This window comes from Loxodonta africana, chromosome 7 (genome assembly GCF_030014295.1).
Source record: "Loxodonta africana isolate mLoxAfr1 chromosome 7, mLoxAfr1.hap2, whole genome shotgun sequence".
Lineage (NCBI taxonomy): Eukaryota > Metazoa > Chordata > Mammalia > Proboscidea > Elephantidae > Loxodonta > Loxodonta africana.
Genome location: NC_087348.1, coordinates 7,804,616 through 7,824,168, shown reverse-complemented (window position 1 = coordinate 7,824,168; position 19,553 = coordinate 7,804,616). Strand labels below are relative to the sequence as shown.

The 19,553-nt window shown below is 48.4% G+C and overlaps 1 long non-coding RNA gene across 1 annotated transcript; it reads right to left on the bottom strand.

The window, feature by feature from the left end:
• Positions 1 to 2,311: 2,311 nt before the first annotated feature.
• LOC135231616 (uncharacterized) lies at positions 2,312 to 6,406 on the bottom strand. The gene is made up of 3 exons (XR_010322392.1): positions 6,318 to 6,406; positions 5,509 to 5,694; positions 2,312 to 3,796 (listed from the first exon to the last, which is right to left on the bottom strand). It is a non-coding gene; the product is annotated as an uncharacterized LOC135231616 (long non-coding RNA).
• Between the last annotated feature and the right edge of the window lie 13,147 nt (positions 6,407 to 19,553).

Genomic DNA, 19,553 nt, shown 5'->3' with positions numbered 1-19,553 from the left:
ACCCTAAGGGGATACTCCCAGAAAATGGGCACCATGGGACATGCCTGTGTGGCCAGAACTCTGGGGCAGGGGGGAGGCTGGCAGGGGGAGGAGAGAGGGGAGAAAAGGGTTTTAGGGGCCTTGCGGACAAGCACACTGCCTGCTGATCTGCCTGCTGGAGAACAAGCTTCTCTGTGACCCCAAGCGGGGTCTGTGGCAACCACCCCAGCCCAGGAGCAAGGACAACCTGTTGGTGGCTCTTCCTTTCGCTGCACTACGGGGAGACCAGGCCCTGTGATGGGGGGGTGAGCCGTGAACTCTCCTCTCTGGTGCTCCCTCTTGCTAGAAAGCTGCCTCCTGGGGGCTGCTGTCAGGCCCAGCCCAGCCACATTAAACACCCCAGGCCCTCCAGCTCTTCACCTCCCGCCTCAACTCCTCCCCCAAATAAAAAAACATGGCCAGGTGAAGAGCACTGTTGTCACCATCCCTCCCGAGATCCACCTACGGCCCCACTTCCAGGCACATAGCCTGGGAGTTCGAGGGACTCTATACCCTGGGGGCTACCCTGACCACTGGGGATAGGAGTGGCCATGATAGCCCGGCCTCCAGCAGCGAGTCCCCTTCATGGACACACCGCTTCTCCTCTTTCCCATCTCCTTCTCCCTGCCCCTTCATTCCTGCATCCTGGGATCTCCTCCCCAGTAAATGAGGGCATTTGTTGTAGCCTTTGCTGTGTTTGTTTTGGTTGCCTGGTCATTCATTCAACCCCCAATTATGGAGCCCTTACTACGAAAGTACCTCCAGTTTGACACGTGGACCCCCGGTCCCTGGACTGTCCTCCTGCAGCCTAGCAGGGAGGCAGCCCTCCAGACCCCACTCTCCTAATCCAGCAGCTAGGACGTCACCAACATCGACCCCACCCCATCCCCATCAGGACTCTGAATCTGGGGCAAGAGACGCAAATCAGTGTGTAAATCCAGTCCAGTGATAGTGGCAGCATTTTTTTTTTCTTTAACACGTATATAGAGCTGACTATGAGCCAGAGCCCTGGTGGCACAGTCTCGACTGCTAACCGAAGGGTCGGCGGTTTGAACCCAGCAGCCACTCTGTGAGAGAAAGATGTGGCAGTCTCCTTCCATAAAGATTGCAGCCTTGGATAACCCATGGGGCAGTTCTGCCCTGCTCTACAGGGTCACTATGAGTCAGAATCCACTCGACAGCAATGGGTTTATGGAACCTGCCAGACACTTCTAATGTTTACTCCTTCAGTCCTTATAGCCAAGGTCCCTGGTGGCACAAACGTTTTGAGCTGGGCTGGTAACCAAAATGTCGGGGATTTGAACCTACCCAGCAGCACCACAGAAGAAACAGGCCTGGGAATCTGCTTCCATAAACACTATTATTGTTGTTGTTGGGTGCCCTGGAGTCGATTTCGACTCATAGCAGTCCCATGCGACAGAGTAGAACCGTCTCGTAGGATCATGGCCAAGAAAACCCTATGGAGCAATTCTACTCTCTAATACATGGGGTCTTCTAAGTCACAATAACAAAATCAACAACAATCCTTATAGGAACCCTATAAGGAAGGTTCAGTCACAGCAGCCCCACTGTACGGATGAGGAAACTGAGGGGGCGGAGAGGTTAAGAAAATTGTCCAGGTCATGGAAACTCCATAGACATCCAAACTCCCTGAGGGACCGAATTGCTGGGCTGAGGGTTATGGGGACCATGGTCTCAGGGAACATCTAGGTCAATTGCCATAACATAGGTTTATTAAGAAAATGTTCTACATTCTACTTTGATGAGTAGCATCTGGGGTCTTAAAAGCCTGTGAGCAACCATCTAAGATACTCCACTTGTCTCACCCTTCTAAGAGCAAGGGAGAATGAAGGAAACTAAAGACACAAGGGAAAGATTAGTCCAAAGGACTAATGGACCACAACTACCACAGCCTCCACCAGACTGAGTCCAGTACAGCTAGATGGTGCCCAGCTACCGCCACTGACAGCTCTGACAGGGATCTCAGTAGAGGGTCCCGGACAGAGCTGGAGAAAAATGTAGAACAAAATTCTAACTCACAAAAAAAGACCAGACTTACTGGCCTGACAGAGATTAGAGAAACCCTGAGAGTATGGCCCCTGGATGCCCTTTTAGCTCAGAAATGAAGTTACTCCCAAGGTTCACCCTTCAGCCAAAGATTAGACAGGCCCATAAAACAAAAAGGGACTAAACGGTCACACCAGCCCAGGGGCAAGGAGTAGAAGGCAGGAGGGGACAGGAAAGCTGGTCATAGGAAATCCAAGGTCAAGAAGGAAGAGTGTTGACATTTGGTGAGGTTGTTAACTAATGTCATAAAACAATATGTGTACTAACTCTTTAATGAGAAACTAGTTTATTCTGTAAACCTTCATCTAAAGTACAATAATAATAAATACATAAAATAAGCAAAAAAAAAACTTATCCAAGATCTAGAATTTGAACCTGGCCCCCAAAGTCATACAAGCAGGGCAGTGGATGCAGGTGGCGGCCCTGTGGCCTGGGCTGCGTGGGCTTGCTGCCACCCTCCCTTTGCCCTGCCCATTTTGGGGGCCTGAATCCCTGACTTTTCCCTAAAGTCCTTTTGTCCGGAAGTTAACCAGCCCCTTCTGATGTTTGCAGCCTCTTAAGAGCTCTGACTAGTTCAGATCCCATATCAAGGAAAAATTGGGAAACGTTAAAAAAAAAAAGAAAGGATTTAAATTACTCTCAGTTTCATGGTTCCAAGCAACAACTGTTGATAATTTGCATATTTTCTTTTTGTCTTTTTTCCTATGAAATAAATTTTCTGCATAATTGCAATCACACTGTTATGCAATTTTGAATTTTGCTTTTTTCCCTTAATATCTTAGCCAAAACTTTCCCATATTCTGTACGATTTGTGAATATTATTTTTAAAAATGTTATTTTGGAATAATTTTAGATTTAGACAAGAATTACAAAAACAGTATACAGACTCCCCAAATACCCTTCACCCAGCTTCCCCTAATGTTAACATCCACTTACCAAAACAAGGAAATTAACATTAATGCCGTGAATTTCACTCCAGACTTTATTCAGATTTTACCAGTTTTTTTTCACTAGATGTCCTTTTCTTATCCCAGGATCCAACACAGAATACTAGATTTCATTTAGGTGAGTATCATTTTTTTTTCTTATTGTGCTTTAGAAGAGGGTTTATAGAATAAACTAGTTTCTCATTAAACAGTACACAGATTGTTTTATGACATTAGTTAACAACCCCATGACTCTCCTTTCTTGACCCTGAGTTCCCTAGTACCAGCTTTCCTGTCCCCTCCTACCTTCTACTCCTTGCCCCTGGGCTGGTGTGACCCTTTAGTCTCATTTTATTTTATGGGCCTGTCTTATCTTCAGCTGACTGGGAGACCTCAGGAGTGACTTGTTACTGAGCTAAAAGGGTGTTCTGGGGCCATACTCTCAGGGTTTCTCTAGTCTCTGTCAGGCCAGTAAGTCTGGTCTTTTTTTTTGTGAATTCGAATTTTACTCTGCATTTCTCTCCAGCCCCATCTGGGGCCCTGTATTATATGATCCCTGTCAGAGCAGTCAGTGGTGGTAGCCAGGCACCACCTAGTTGTACTGCACTCAGTCTGGCGCAGGCTGTGGTAGCTGCGGTCTATTCGTCCTTGGGACTAATCTTTCCATTATATCTTTAGTTTTCTTCATTCTCCCTTGCTCTCGAAGGGGTGAGACCAATGGAGTATCTTAGATGGCTGCTCACAGGCTTTTAAGACCCCAGACGTTGGGGGAGTATCATTCTTATCTGGAAAAAAAAAAAAAAAAAAAGGTGCTGTCAAGTCGATTTCAGCTCATAGCGACCCAGGGTCACAAGTCGAGGTCAGCTCAGTGCGACTCCAAAGCCAGAAAGGCTGGCAGTTTAAACTCACCCAGAGGTGCCTCGGAAGAAAGGCATGGCAACCTGCTTCTAAAAGATCACAGCCATGAAAACCCTATTGAGCACAGTCCTACCCTGAAGTTCTCAAATAAAAGGGTTATTTTAAAAAGCTAATCAAGGTCATCACCATGAGAAGTCTTTGGAGGTGGTTGTACGTACCAGCACTTCGTGTAGTTAGTTCTGTTTTTCTGTTGTGCTTACCTGACGAAGGGTGGTGGCTGTTAGTTGCCATTGAGTTGATTCTGACTATAGTGACCCCATGTGACAGAGTAGAACTGCCCCATAGGGTTTTCTAGAGTTCTAGTGGCACAGTGGTTAAAAGTTTGGCTGCTAACCAAATGGCCGGCAGTTCAAATCCACCAGCCACTCCTTGGAAAACCTATGGGGCAGTTCTACTCTGTCCTATAGGGTCGCTATTAGTCAGAATCGACTCAACAGCAATGGTTCTTCGGTTTACAGGGTTTTCTGAGCTATAATCTTTACAGAAGCAGATCACCAGGTCTTTCTCCCATGGAGCCGCTGGGTGAGTTCAAACCACCAACCTTCCGGTTAGCAGTTGAGTCCCTAACGGTTTTCGCCACCAGGGCTCCTTTTGGGCAAGGGTGGGGCCCCATAATCTCCTTAGCACTGAGAGCCCTAATCACCAGAGCTGAACACTTGAGCTCCTTTTCCGGGCCCCACTGCACCGCCTGGCTGGGCGGGCCCCCAGAGGCGCCTGTGACAGGTGTCCAGATGGGAAATCAGCTGAGGGTAGGTCCCAGATACATGACGACTGTCACAGCTCAGAACAGTGCTCAGCAGATGCTCATTGGCTCTGGAGGACCTAAACTGCCCCATTCCAGGTGAGCAGATAGGACAGGTGAAATTCACATCTACTCGTGAAATTCAAGTTCAGCACCAGTCTGTCAATGAGCTCAACAATTGACACTAACAGGGGAGACTGCCTGAGGTTTAAACAAGTAGGCGTCTGACAATAGAGATGTAAAACGCCCCTGATGAGTTTGCTCGCACTTTTTCCCTCCTGGTGCACCTTAGCCCAAGTTCCCTTAGCCCAATAAGCCTGGGAAGCCGGATCAGCTCAGTAAATTACCCAAACACAGTCTCAAACCAGAATTAAGCAGGAGAGCCCTGGTGGCACAGTGGTTAAGAGCTTGGCTGCTAAGCAAAAGAGCAGCAGTTCCAATCCACCAGCCACTCCTTGGAAACCCTATGGGGCAGTTCTGTTCTGTCCTATAGAGTCGCTATGAGTCAGAATGGACAAAACGGATTCGGTTTGGTTTGGGTTCGTTCCAACCTCATTCAGAGCCCTGGGGCACAGTGCCGCTCCTGCACCAACAATCCACTAAGTGACCCTGGTTTTGAGGGGCCGAACACTCTTCCTTGTTCATGCAGCTCCCAGGGCTCTCTTCCCACCCTAAACCCCTAAACCGGCCTCACCAGCAGGAGATTAGGGTGGGTATTAAATCCTGCCTGTGCCAGGCGGGGACTGCAGAGCCCATGTGGTGGTGCCGCTGGGCACCTGCGGGGACTTGAGGCACAGCTATCCACCAGGCAGAAGGGGCCCTGAGTCCTCCACTTACCTGGCCCCTGGCCTCCCAAAGCCTCTGGCTGAGGTTCTCTCCAGTCAGCCTCACTGGGCTGGGACTGGGTCGCAGAAGGCTAGGTCGTGGCGGGAATGAGGGAGAGACTGCGGGCTGAGGCAGGCTGAAGGATGCTGGAGAATTTTCACAGCTGGACTGAGGGTGGAGCAGAGATGGAAGACAGACCTGCGGACCCACCGCTCAGGCTGAGAACTGGTTCACCTAAGGGTGAAGACCAAGTCCCTGCCCCTCAACTGCTCTCTAGAACCTCCTGCTCCAGACGCACAAGCCTCTCTGTTCCCAGAGGTCCCACTGCCCACCGTCCCTGCCCAGCTCCCTCCCCTCTTCCGTGGAGAAGGCAGGATGGGCCCCAGCTCCCTGGCTGCAGGGGAGGCTACTGGGATCCTCCCCTGTGAGCAGCTGGGGGTCCGTGGGTCCTTGGACAAGGAGTAGGCCCCTCACAGCAGGGCCCCCTCTGGGCCTGCCCACTTTTCCCTGCAACCCCTGTAAACCAAGGCCCACCCTGGCGTCATCTCTGAGGGGGTGAAAAAACAGGCCCGTTAGCCTACTGACGTGATCAGAGCTTGACTTGAACAATCTGGCCTCACGTCCACTGTGGAGAATCCTGAGGCAGAAGCAAGGCTTACAGACCAGCGTTCCACAGTCGCTCGAGAGGACGTATCCTGCACCAAATAGCGCCTTTATCCTGTACCTCACCTCTGCACCCAGAGGCAACGTGCCACCCCAGCACAGCTAAAGCTGGGCAGGGTGCAGGGCCCGTCCAGAGGGATCGCCATCACCAGACTTACCTTAAGCACCAAGCACTGGAGCCCCAGGTTGGCCTGGGAGAGCACATCACCACTGGTGCGGTCTGAAAGTGCACTGTCTTGTCTGCAACATGGTCAGAGCCAGAAAGAACCATGAACACCTACATCCGGTGGGGTGGGGTGGGCTGGGGTGGGGTGAGGTGGGGTGGGGTGGGGTAGGGTGGGGCGGGGTGGGGTCGGGCGTGGAACGGCACACTTTTCAGCTGATGAGGAGACAAATGGAGCATATCACCCGCTTCTGTTAACTTTGACCTCTAGAACCTTGCAAGGAGGAAGAACGCGAGGGACCAGCAGAGGAGAGCTTGAGAGGCAGGCGGGGGTGTGCGTTTGAGGGGCCAGCAGGTGGACCCTGGGCACTGGTAGATGGGAGCCAGTGGACAGAAGACAGGATTCTGTGCTATGTATGGGAGATGAGGATGCGGGAGGAGGCAGGGCCTGCCTTTCAACAGAAGATTCCGGACCCACTGCCCTCTCTGCTTCCTAGGTCCCTTCTTGACTCTCAGACTGCTGGCACGCCCTGCACCACAGCTGTCACCTCCTTCTGCCATTTGCTGCAGCCTTTTGGATCTCCTCCACTGGGCTGTAGCGCTGCTAGAGAGGAGGGGGCCACATCTTCCTGCTCTTTGAAAACCCCTAGACCCCGTGAGTGCCTGACTGACAGTAACTCCTACCTTGGTCCCCATGTCTCACCTTGTGGCTACATCTCACCTGCGGCCGTGCCCTTCCCCCCTGACCCTGCAGGCCCCACCTGTGACCCTGTGCACCTGCGCTCCACCCATGCCCTCCATCCTTCAAGTGCACCTCCTGGGGGAGCCCCTCCGCAGACATGGGAGCAGCCGGTGGCCCCCCAGGAACTCCTTCCGTGGATAGTTAGCCTTGTTTTCCTGTGGCCAGAGGAATGTACCCACCCCAACTGGAAGCTTCTGGAGAGGTGGGGAGGCATCGAAAGCCCTCTAGAATCAGATATGGTCATTTGATACAGACATCCAACAAGTTCCCTAGGGCTTCTGTAACAAAGTACTACAAACCAGGTGACTTACTACTGCAGAGATTTATTCTCTCAAAGTGCTGGAGGCCAGCAGTCCAAAATCAAGGTGTCAGCACGTTCCTCTGAAGGCTTAGGTGAGGATTCTTTCTCGCCTCTTCCAGTTTCTGGTGGCCCCAGGTGTTCCTCGGCTTATGGTTGCGTCACTCCAATCTCCACCTCCGTCTTCACACTGCTGTCGTCGTCCAGCGTGTCTCTCTGCATGTCCTCTTCTCCTGTTATAATACTAGTCACTGGATTAAAAAAGAAAAAACGGACCCATTGACATCAAGTTGATTCCGACTCCTAGCAACCCTACAGGATAGAGTAGAACTGCTCCCTAGGGATTCCAAGGTTCTGTTCATAGGGTTACTACGAGTTGGTTTGGTTTGGGTTTAATCTTTATGGATGTTGCTTATTAGTCCAGTGGTGAGGATTGTTGTTTTACATTGAGGTATAATCCATGCTGAAGGCTCTAGGCTTTGATCTTCAACAGTGAGTACTTCAAGGCCCATTTGCTTTCAGCAAGCAAGGTTGTGTCATCTGCATAACACAGGTTGTTAATGGGTCTTCCTCCAATCCTGATGGCCCATTCTTCTTCATATAGTCCGGCTTCTCAGATTATACGATCAGCATACAGACTGAATAAGTATGGTGAAAGGATACAACTTTGACACACACCTTTCCTGAATTTAAATCACACAGTGTCTCCTTGTTCCGTTTGAAAGACTGCCTCTTGGTCTAGGTACAGGATCCTCAGGAGCACAATTAAGCGTTCCGGAATTCCCATTCTTTGCAAAAAAAAAAAAAATGTTATCCATAATTTGTTATGATCCACACAGTCGAATGCCTTAGCATAGTCAATAAAACACAGGTAAACATCTTTCTGGTATTCTTTTAGCCAAGAGCCATCTGACATCAGCAATGATATCCCTCATTCCACATCCTCTTCTGAATCTGGCTTGAGTTTCTGGAAGTTTCCTGTTGACTGACATACTGCTGCAGCCATGTTTTAATTTTCCTCACCAAAAAGTTTAATTGTGTGTGATATTAATGATGTTGTTGTTGTTAGGTGCCGTCAAGTCAGTTCCGACTCACAGTGACCCTATGCACAACAGAACGGAACACTGCCCGGTCCTACACCATCCTCACAATCCTTGTTATGCTCGAGCCCACTCTTGCAGCTACTGTGTCAATCCATCCCATCGAAGGCCTTTCTCTTTTTCACTGACCCTCTACTTAACCAAGCATGATGTCCTTCTCCAGGGACTAATCCCTCCCCACAACATGTCCAAAGTAGTCTCGCCATCCTTGCTTCTAAGGAGCATTCTGGTTGTACTTCTTCCAAGACAGATTTGTTTGTTCTTTTGGCAGTTTGTGGTATAGTCAATATTCTCGACCAACACCACAATTCAAAGGCATTAATTCTTCTTCGGTCTTCCTTATTCATTGTCCAGCTTTCACATGCCTATGAGGTGATTGAAAACACCATGGCTTGGGTCAGGAGCTTCTTAGTCCTCAAGGTGACATCTCTGCTTTTGAGCACTTTAAAGAGGTTTCTTGCAGCCAATTTGCCCAGCGTAATGTGTCTTTTGATTTCATTACTGCTGCTTCCGTGGGTGTTGACTGTGGATCCAGGTAAAATGAAATTCTTAACAACTTCAGTCTTTTATCCGCTTATCATGATGTTGCTTATTGGTCCAGTTGTGACTATTTTTGTTTTCTTTATGTTGAGGTGTAATCCATACTGAAGGCTGTGGTCTTTGATCTTCATCAGTAAGTGCTTCAAGTCCTCTTCACTTTCAGCAAGCAAGGTGGTGTCATCTGCATATCTCAGATTGTTAATGAGTCTTCCTCCAATCCTAATGCCCCATTCTTTTTCATATACTCCAGCTTGTGGGATTATTTGCTCAGCATACAGTTTGAACAGGTATGGTGAAAGGATACAACCCTGATGCACGCCTTTCTTGTCCTTAAACCATGAAGTATCCCCTTGTTCTGTTCGAACAGTATTAATGATATTGCTCAATAATTCCCTCATTCTGTTGGATCACCTTTCTTTGGAATGGGCACAACTATGGATCTCTTCCAGTCTGTTGCATTTGTCAAATCTGCTGCAAAAGACCTCTTTAAAGTGTTAAAAAGCAAAGATGTCACTTTAAGGAGTAGGGTGCACTTGACCCAAGCCATGGTATTTTCAATTGCCTCACATGCACGCCAAAGTTGGAAGACCAGAGAAGTGATGCCTTTGAATTGTGACGTTGGTGAAGAAAATTGAATACATTTCAGCTATGACATCTCCGACCAGCGCCTGATCTCTAAAATCTATATGATTCTGTCAAAACTCAATCACAAAAAGACAAACAACCCAATCAAGAAGTGGGCAAAGGATATGAACACTCACTCCACTAAAGAAGATATTCAGGCAGCTAACAGATACATGAGAAAATATTCTCGATCATTAGCCATTAGAGAAATGCCAATTAAAACTACGATGAGATTCCATCTCACTCCAACAAGGCTGGCATTAATCCAAAAAACACAAAATAATAAATGTTGGAGAGGCTGCGGAGAGATTGGAACTCTTATACACTGCTGGTGGGAATGTAAAATGGTACAACCACTTTGGAAATCTATCTGGCGTTATCTTAAAAAGTTAGAAATAAAACTACCATACAACCCAGAAATCCCACTCCTCGGAATATACCCAAGAGAAATAAGAGCCTTCACACAAACAGATATATGCACACCCATGTTTATTGCAGCTCTGTTTACAATAGCAAAAAGCTGGAAGCAACCAAGGTGTCCATCAACGGATGAATAGATAAATAAATTGTGGTATATTCACACAATGGAATACTACGCATCGATAAAGAACAGTGACGAATCTCTGAAACATTTCATAACATGGAGGAACCTGGAAGGCATTATGCTGAGCGAAATTAGTCAGAGGCAAAAGGACAAATACTGTATAAGACCACTATTTCAAGATCTTGAGAAATAGTATAAACTGAGAAGAACACATTCTTTTGTGGTTACGAGAGGGGAGGGAGGGAGGGTGGGAGAGGGTTTTTTACTGATTAATTAGTAGATAAGAACTGCTTTAGGTGAAGGGAGGGACAATACTCAATACATGGAAGGTCAGCTCAACTGGACTGGACCAAAAGCAAAGAAGTTTCCAGGAGAAACTGAATGCTTCAAAGGTCAGCGGAGCAAGGGCGGGGGTTTGGGGACCATGGTTTAAGGGGACTTCTAAGTCAATTGGCAAAATAGTTCTATTATGAAAACATTCTGCATCCCACTTTGAAATGTGGCATCTGGGGTCTTAAATGCTAACAAGTGGCCATCTAAGATGTATCAATTGGTCTCAACCCACCTGGATCAAAGGAGAATGAAGAACACCAAGGTCACACGATAACTATGAGCCCAAGAGACAGAAAGGGCCACAGGAACCAGAGACTTACATCATCCTGAGACCAGAAGAACTAGTTGGTGCCCGGCCACAACCAATGACTGCCCTGACAGGGAGCACAACAGAGAACCCCTGAGGGAGCAGGAGATCAGTGGGATGCAGACCCCAAATTCTCACAGAAAGACCGTGCTTAATGGTCTGACTGAGACTAGAGGAATCCCGGCAGTCATGGTCCCCAAACCTTCTGTTGGCCCAGGACAGGAACCCTTCCCGAAGACAACTCGTCAGACATGGAAGGGACTGGACAGTGGGTAGGAGAGAGATGCTGACGAAGAGTGAGCTACTTGTATCAGGTGGACACTTGAGACTGTGTTGGCACCTCCTGTCTGGAGGGAGGAGGGGAGGGTAGAGAGGGTTGGAAGCTGGCAAAATTGTCACAAAAGGAGAGACTGGAAGGGCTGACTCATTAGGGGGAGAGCAAGTGGGAGTATGGAGTAAGGTGTATATGAACTTATATGTGACAGGCTGACTTGATTTGTAAACGTTCACTTTAAGCTCAATAAAAGTTTAAAAAAAAGAAAATTGAATACAACATGGACTGCCAGAAGAACAAACAAATCTGTCTTGGAAGAAGTAAAACTAGAATGCTCCTTGGACTCTAGGATGGTAAGACTTCATCTGGCATACTTTGGACATGTTATCAGGAGGGACCGGTCCCTGGAGAAAGACACCACGCTGGGTAAAGTAGGGGGTCAGTGAAAAAAAGGAAGACACGAAACAGATGGATTGACGCAGTGGCTGCAACAATGGGCTCAGACAAGAATTGTGAGGATGGTGCAGGACCCAGCAGTGTTTCATTCTGTTGTATATAGGGTTGCTATGAGTCAGAGCCAACGGCACCTAACAACAACAACAAATCCAGTATGATCTCATCTTAACTAATTATACCTGCAAGGACCGTATCTCCAAATAAGGTCGCGTTCTGAGGTTCTGGGTGAAAATGAACTTGGAAGGTCACCGTTCACCCCACTACACACATCATATGCTGGCATCATTCTGGGCACTGGAAATACGGCAGTGGACAAACCGAAGTTCCTGCCCTCCTGGAGCTCTCGTGGGGAAACTCAAATGGCCTGGGGTTCAAATCCAGGCTCCAGTATGGCTCATGCAGGCTCTGAGACTCAGTTTTCTCATCTGTAGTTTGGGACAATTATCCTGCCAACAACCTTTCTAGGGAGCCATTTTTATTATCCCTATTTCACAGTTGGAGAAAACAAAGATGAGGAAGAAGGTTTTCCCAAGGGCTCGTGGCCAGGAAGGGGATGTATGCTTTAGAGCCTGTGGTGAACTCAAGGCTCTCATTCCTGCTCCTGTCTGGCCATGTGGCTCCTGGAGAGGACTCAGAGCTAGAACCCAAATCTCTCCATCCTGAGCTCAAAAGTTCTTAACATTGCACTCTAATGCTTTCACATTATTTTTTGTTTTATTTATTTTGTTGTCATTGAGAATATACACAGCAAAACATACAGCAACTTGACAGTTTCCACGTGTACAATTCAGTGACATTGATTACATTTTTTGAGTTGTGCAACCATTCTCACCCTCTTTTTCTGATTTGTTCCTCCCCCATTAACATAAGCTCACTGCCCCCTAAGGTTCCTATCTAATCTTTCAAGTTACTGTTGCCAATTTGATCCCATATAGATAGATCTTAATAATGCTCAAGATAGACTTTTTTCTTTTTACTAGTTAAACTAAACTGTTGTTTGGTTTTAAGACTTCAGCAGATATTTTTGGTTTAAGGCTTAAAGGTTATCTCAGGGCAATATTTCTGAGGGTTCATCTAGCCTCCAAGGCTCCAGAAAGTCTGGAGTCCTTGAGAATTTGAAATTCTGTTCTGCATTTTCCCCCTTTTGATCAGGATTCTTCTATAGAATCTTTGATCCAAATGTTCAGTAATGGTAGCCAAAAACCAAACCCATTGCCGCTGAGTCAATTCTGACTCACAGCAACCCTATAGGACAGAATAGAACTGCCCCACGAGTTTCCAAGGGGCTCCTGGTGGATTCGAACTGCCGACCTTTTGGTTAGCAGCCATAGCTCTTAACTACTATGCCACCAGGGTTTCCAAATGGTAGCCAGGAGCCATCCATTTCTTCTGGTCTCATGGCAAAGGAGGCAATTGTTCATGGAGGCAATTAGCAGCACATTCCATCTCCTCTTCCTATTCCTGACTCTCCTTCTTCATCTGTTGCTCCAGGCAAATAGAGACCAATTGTTGTGCCTTGGATAGCTGCTTTTAAGACCCCAGGCACTATGCAGTGAAGTAGGAGGTAGAAGAGAAGCAGTAAAGATGCTTTCACTCTTTGTCTTACTACATTTCCTATTTTTTACAGCTTTATTAAGATATATTTCCCACACCACAAAATTCACCCACATAAAGTATACAGCCAGTGATTTCTAGTATATTCACAGTTGTGCATCTATTACCCCTATTTAATTTAGAACATTTCAACACTCCAAAAAGAAATCCCATACCTATACCATAAGCAGTCACTGACCATCCCCTACCTGCCAACCCCTAGGCAACCCCTAATCTACCTTCTATAGCTTTGCCTATCCTGGAAATTTCACATAAATAAAATCATCCAATGTGTGGCCTTTTGTGTTTGGCTTCTTTCATTTAGTACAATGTCTTCAAGATCATGTGTGTTGTAGCATGAATCAGTACGTCATTCCATTACATGTCTGAACTATATTCCATTATGTGATCACAGCATATTCTTTTTATCCACTTCTCAGTTGGACATTTGGGTTGTTTCTGCTCTTTGGTTATTATGAATGATGGTGTTATGTACAATTTTTTGTGTGGACATGTTTAACTTCTCTTGGGTATATACATGCCTAGGAGGTAGCCCTGGCGGTGCAGTGGTTAAGCGTTAGACTGCTAACCAAAAGGTCTGTGGTTCAAAGCCACCAGCTGCGCCATGGGCAGAAGATGTGGCAGTCTGCTCCTGTAAAGAGTATAGTCTTGGAAACCCTATAGGGCAATTCTGCTTTGTCCTGTAGGGTCATTATAAGCTGGAATTGACTTGATGGCAACGGGTTTGGTTTTGGGTTTATATACCCAGGATTAGAACTTAATTTCATATTAATTGAATATTTTTGAATGCCTATTATGTGCTTAAGGCGCTCTGGTGGTGCAATGGTTAAGTACTCAACTGCTAACCAAAATGTTGGCGGTTCAAACCCACACAGTGACTCTGTGGGACAAAGAGTTAACGACGCACTTCTGTAAAGATTACAGCCAAGAAAACCCTAGAGAGTAGTTCTGCTCTGTCACGTGGGGTTGCTATGAATTGGAATTGACTCAACAGCACCTAACAACAACACTGTGTGCTTTGGGGGACACAACAGGGAGAACAAAACAGGGAGCTCTCTTCTGGTGGGAAAATGTAATTGATGCAGTGTATCCTCCTGGAAGGCGGGGACTGTTTCTTATGCCATTTTGTACTACCCAAATGTATATATCATCTACTGTATGGTGGAATGAAGCCCTGGTGGCACAGTGGTTAAGAGCTCAGCTTTTAACCAAAAGGTCGGCAGTGTGAATCCACCAGCCGATCCTTGGAAACCCTATGGGGCAGCTCTACTCTGTCGTATAGGGTTGCTATGAGTCAGAATTGACTCCACGGCAATGGGTTTGGGTTTTTTGGGGGTATGATATAATACAGTATATACAAATCCCTGGAATGGGAGCGTGTTTGGCCGGCAGGAGGGACACTGAAGAGGCCAGTGTGGCTTGGAATGGAAGTCGGAACGCGGGCCAAGGTCAGAACAGCTGGCACCTCAGTGAGGGACGAAGCCCTTGACGGTTCTGCTGCTGGGCTTCAAAACTAGTTCTGTCTTGTCCAAGCCGCATGACCCTGGGCAACGCCCTTAACCTTGTGGTACTTTACCCTCAGTCTACAGGTGGGGAGAGGGGTGGTAATTGCACCTTCCTCACAGGGGGTCCTCACTGGGGATTCGAGGAGTCAGTGTAAAGGGCTGGCACTGGGTTGGACCCTCAATAAAAGCAAGTGGTTTAAAGCGCACCACTGGCCTCCTTCCCTCTTGACTCTCCATGATAGCGTAGCAGACCTGCCTGCCCCCAGGCCAGCTCGCTCCGGGGCGGGGGGGCAGGGAGGACTTTTGCCCTTTTGAATTCTTGCCAGCTGTCCTACCTTTACCATACCTGCAGGTTCAAGCTCAAAGCCCATCATCCCTCAAGGCTGCTCAAGTCTGACAGCATTATTCTCTCCTGGAACTGACCATTCTTTTTTTTTTCCTCCAAGTTCTCTCCTAGTACCTATAGAAATTTTACAGCACCCATAGCACCGGACATGGTGCCTTGCCCCTGGCCCTTCAACAGTCCCCTTTCTGTGCTTGTCTCAGGGATCCTCGGGCCACTGGAGCCCACTCTGCACATGTATGGGGCAGTGACATTGCCAGGGAGTTGACAGCCCCCAGAAGAAGCTCCCACCCAATGACAGATGGGAGCTGATGGATAAATGAAAATGCAGAGGCCTGTTCAACACTGTCTCCCAGCAGTTCCTACCGCAGTAGCTTGCTGGATAATATACTCTTTGTGGGCTTTCTTCCTTTCCTTGTCTCCTTCCCCACACTCCTATTAGTATTTCCTGGAACCACTTCCCAAATAAACTATTTGCATTGAATCCTCATCTCAAAGTTTGCTTTTGGGTGAACTCTAAAACATACTCGTTTGCATTAAGGCAAGGAACTGTCATATTTGTCTTTGAATCCCCTGTACAAAATCTGACACACACGAAAACCAAATCTGTTGCCGTGGAGTGAATTCCGATTCACAGTGACCCTATAGGACAAAGTAGAACTTCTCCATAGGGTTTCTAAGGCTGTAAATCTTTATAGAAGCAGACTGCCATGTCTTTCTCCTGTGGAACGGCTGGTAGGTTTGAGCTGCAGATCTTTCATTTAGCAGCTGAGCGCTTAACCACTGTGCCACCAAGGTTCCATCTGGCACACACCACGACCAAACCAAACCCACTGCTGTTGAGTCGATTCTGACTCTTAGCAACACTATGGGACAGAGTAGAACTGCTCCATAGGCTTTCCAAGGATCGGCTGGTGGATTCAAACTGCTGACCTTTTGGTTAGTAGCTGAGCACTTAGCCACTGTACCACCAGGGCTCCATCTGGCACATAGGAAACTCTAAGTAGATGGTTCTTCTGCACTCTTCCACAGAATCCACACCTCCAGAGGGATCTGACAGCATCCTCAACTCCTAATCAACGGGAACGAACTCTGATTAGTCAGAGCTCTTGATTGCAAGCAACAGAAACTGATTTCGGCTAACCGAAGCAGAGAGGAATTTAATGGAAGAGCGTGTGTGTGTGCACATATGTGCATGTGTGTATGTGGTGGGAATGACTCCTAGAACTGTCTGTGTGTGTGTAGGGGGAGGACCAGCTTTGGGACAGGCAGTGTGGTAGACAGAATTACGGTCCCCACAAAGATGTCCACGTCCTAATCCCCATAACCTGTGAATATGTTACCTAACATGGCAAAAGGATCTTTTTACACCATGATTAAGGATCCTGGGATAGGAGATGATCCAGGATTATCCAGGTGGGTCCAGTGTCATCACAGGGTTTCTTATGGGAGGCAGGAGATAGGAGAGAAGGGAAGATGCTGCACTGCTGGCTTTGAAGGTGGAGGAAGGGGCCATGAGCTAAGGAATGGAGGCAGCCTCTAGGATTTGGAAAAGGTAAGAGAACAAATTCTCCCCTAGAGTTTCCAGAAGGAACATAGCCTCATGGGCCCATTTTAGACATCTAGCCTCCAGAACTGTAATGGAATAAATTCGTGTTGTCTGAAGCCACTAAGTTTGTGGTAATTTGTTACAGCAGTGATAGGAAACTCATACAGATGGAAAGCCAGGAAGCTCTGAGGCCCTGCTGCTCGTGGCTCAATAGGAGCAGGCTACCAGCTAAGTAAGAATGACCTCCACCTTACCCACATCCTAAGATCACTTCTTGGGAATCAACATCCTGAAAAAGAGGATCTGCAGGGCCAAGCCTGTCACCTCCCACCCCCACTTCTTCTTCAGAGGAGGGGAGGAGTGGGTCCTTTAGCCTCCACAAAGGGATAATGATACTACTCCCCGTCATGAGCATCCAGAAGGACCCCCGAGGGAGGGACTAGGGTACCTACCAGTAGGATAGGGCTTGGATGCAGACCCCTAAGAAATGCACATGCTCTCTCGCCTTTGTTTCTTCTCTTCCAATCAAGGCTTAAACCATCAGACCGACCTCCTCCTTCCACATGCCACCCTGTCTGCCAAACATGGCTCTCGCCCTGCCCCATTGGGATTCCTTTTCCCATTCCTTGAGTCCTGTCTCACTCTAGCCTCTGACCATCATCACTTCCTTCCCCCAGTCATCCGGCCTCCAGCCACTGCCTGCCAGGTGCCTGGCACTGGTGCCAGAGCTGCCTTTTCCATCTCCTGCTTTGAGCACATGATACTGCTATTCCTAGAGCCTTTTTGGGGCTACGAGTGACCAACCTCTTCCCATTCTGTGCTCCAAACTTGCCACAAGTTCCTTCTCCTCAGGCCCTCCTGCTTCCCCTTCCCCCTCTAGCTCCATTGTCCACTGGCTGAGCCTTCCTGGCAAAGTGACTCTACATCTCATTTTGCCATCATTTCACTCCCATCCCGGTCTTCACTCAGATGCCGGGCTCCAGAAATCTGCTGTGCTTGGACCTGCCTCCCCCAGTAGTTACTTTGACAAATTCCATCTCCTTCCTGGCCCAGGGCGCGGAGACAGACCAGCAGGTTTGCCTGGGCGGCACTCAAGCCCCCCTTGTAGGAAGATCCTTCAAGAGCATCTAGGAGTGAGGAAGTAACGGTTGTCAAGGCCTTATTACAGACGCTGTGGAGGAAACCATGAAGCAAGCATGGGGCCAGCCCCAGTCTTCAGGAAGCTTACTCCACTGGAGGGAGGAGGCATACGCATGGGAGATTTTGAAACACTGGATGGCATTTGCTGCAGTGCTGGGGAAATTCATGGGATTCCTAGGGCAGGCCTGGTACACACGTGTGGGGCAGAGGAGCGGGCATAGCCCAAGCCTGTATGAAGGGGAGGTTAGTACAGAGACCACGCTTCTTCCTTCTCAGGAGAGTCGGGGGAAATTTCCAACAGAGAAGTTGTTGGCCAGGTGGCAAGGGGAGGTCAAGGCTGGGGTAGTCATAGGAATCACCCCCACAGAGAGAATATCTGAAGTTCTGACAATAAATGAGAAGAGCTGAGGCCTGAGGACCAGGCCTTGCAGAAAGGCCTGAGAGGAGAGAGGCAAAGGCTGAGCGGAGGGTGGCAGGAACTCCTGTCAGTCTGACCGCTTGCGCCATGAGGCCTGCTGTGGGCTCCAAGCTCTCCTTCCTGTGAAGGGCAGCTGTGGGCAGTGCCTGGGCCTGCCCTGCGTCCTCACTGACCTTTACTGTGACCAGCGGGCACAGGAAGTCGGCTTCCTGAAACCATACACTGCTTCCCACCCACCCACTCCTCCCTCCACCTCTGCAGGATACCAGACTGTGGACAGAAATTAGGAAGTTAAAAAGATAATAGAACATGGCTAGAATGAGCTTTTATCAGAGAAAAATGGGGTAGAATTCGAAATCTACTTAAACTATGCTGCCTTCTCCATCCTTGAGAATATTCCAGGGGTTAGCAAATGTAAACTCTCTCAGCCTCCTGCCCCCACACCCTCAAAATTACCTCTGTGCACCGCCCTCGCAACCCTCCCTCCAGGTTCAGAGGAAGACATGTCTCCTCTCAGACTGAAGCTGATCTCAGGGCTAGTCCCTCTCCTAACTGCTCCCGCACTGAGACCCCTGCTTTGTCCCTTCTCCCACATTTCTATGTTCTCTTTTCAAGGCCTCCCTTTCTGCTAACACCTTCCTACAGGCCCCACACAAGCTCATTTCTCTCCCAGTATGTCTCCTCCCTCCAGTGGAGTAAGCTTCCTGAAGACTGGGGCTTGCCACAAGTGTGCTGGCTTCATGGTTTCCACAGCGGCTGTCTCCCCTCTGCTCTGGCCCCAAATCTACTCTTCTCTGCACAGCCAAGCCCCTTGAAAGAAGGAGAATGTTTGTCATTTTTTCTTATTTCCCGCTCGTTCTTGGCCCACTGTATTCCGACTTCTGCCTCACCCCTCAACCTTACTGACACTGCAGTCAAAGGCCACCAGTGATGTCATAATGGCCCTGTCCAGGGCCTTTACCCTTACCCTTTGTCCACTCCCTGCTCCCTGACACTCTCCTCCATGACAATTCTTGTTCTTTGCCTCTGTCTCTCCTGCCTCTGGCCTGCCCTTCTCAGTTGTGTTCACAGGTTCCTTCTCTCCCACCACTTCGTCCACCCATTTATTCTTCAGTTACTGGGCACCGACAGTGGGCCAGGTGCTGTTGTCTCTGAGGCCCGGTCCCTGGGATTCTGGCCTCCTTCTTCTACATACTTTCCATGCACCATCTTGCTCCTCCCGTGGTCTTCCTCCTGTGCTGTTGATTCTCAGACGTCTGACTTCATGGCAGACTGCCCTCCACCATCCAATCCCATGGAACCAAAGGCAGAGGTCTCAGAGCCCCCAGATTCAATGTGTGCAGACAAGAACTCAGCCCCTGTCCCCGACCCCTGCTCCTCCCCCTGCAGTTCCTGTTTCGGAGGATGGCACAGCGGAGCCAGCTAAGACAGAAGCTGAAATCAC